Source organism: Mandrillus leucophaeus, unplaced genomic scaffold (genome assembly GCF_000951045.1).
Source record: "Mandrillus leucophaeus isolate KB7577 unplaced genomic scaffold, Mleu.le_1.0 Scaffold647, whole genome shotgun sequence".
NCBI lineage: Eukaryota > Metazoa > Chordata > Mammalia > Primates > Cercopithecidae > Mandrillus > Mandrillus leucophaeus.
In genome coordinates, this window is record NW_012106997.1 from 1,056,677 (window position 1) to 1,057,816 (window position 1,140).

Here is a 1,140-nt window from a genome sequence, read left to right on the forward strand (position 1 = left end):
TATAGTGAAAAGAAAAGAACTTTAGGTTCTCTGCAGCAGGCAAATAGCTTTTTTGGACTGAAAAAAATCCAGCTTGCTGCATTGCTAAGGACCTCACTTACTCAGCAGGCCGCCTGAAACACCAGAAAGGAATTAATAGCAGCATTGAAATTCAAAGGTTTCTCCAATTGCAAGTGATGTTTTTTGATTTTGATGTGTGTCTGTTTCCCACTGGAGTTAGTGAGAAAGGTGAGCTAGGGTCTTCACCCCTTCTGGGGCATTCTTAAGAACGCTGCCTTCCCCATACCCTTGCCCTGAAGTGTAGGCATACAATTCCTCCCCCGCCCAAGCCCGTGGAGTCTACACACACATGCGCTCATGAACATAGAGACAAAGAGAATGAGAGCCTGTCTGGTCCCTTCAGACTGCTTTGCTGATTTTGATTTACAGAACATACTGTAGCCTTTGCTCATTCCATTTATGGAACATAAATATTTCTTAGCCTCACATAACTAACAGATAACATTTCTTTCTTGAATGTCCCATTTATTTTACCTCCTAACATCACAGCTATCTCTAAGGCATCTATATCAGGAGAAAATCAAAGTTAGTAATATCGACCCTCAGATTGGAATCCCCACCATTCCCTAAACAGGGAGAATGACCTCCTTACCTTTATTCACCTCAAGTTAGAGGTCAGCTTTGAATTCCTAGTCTGGGTATCCATAGCCATAAAATTTCTGAATATCTTTAGGGAAGTCAAGTGGTATGAAAATACTTCAGTAGGTGGCTCTCCAGTTTCTCATTTAACTTGTGCTTAAATTTAGCTTCTTAAGTATCTTCTTAAGGGAAAGTAGTTCAGCAGGAGCCAAATACAATTGAAGTGCCTATCTCATCGAGTTGTAAGATCATCTAGGTGCTATTTCTTTTCCCAAATCTTTCTTTTCTTTTCTCATGAGTCTTAATTCTGTTTTTTATCTGGATCTTAAAAAATAATCAGAGCCAACTTGGACAAATGCCATATTCTCCTCTATGATGCATTTTGCTTTGACTTGCATCACCATGTTATAAATAAGACAAGGATGCATTTCTGGTACATGTATTCTATGCCTCACTTATGTAATGCATTAGGTTGAAGAAAACATATACATAGGCTCTATC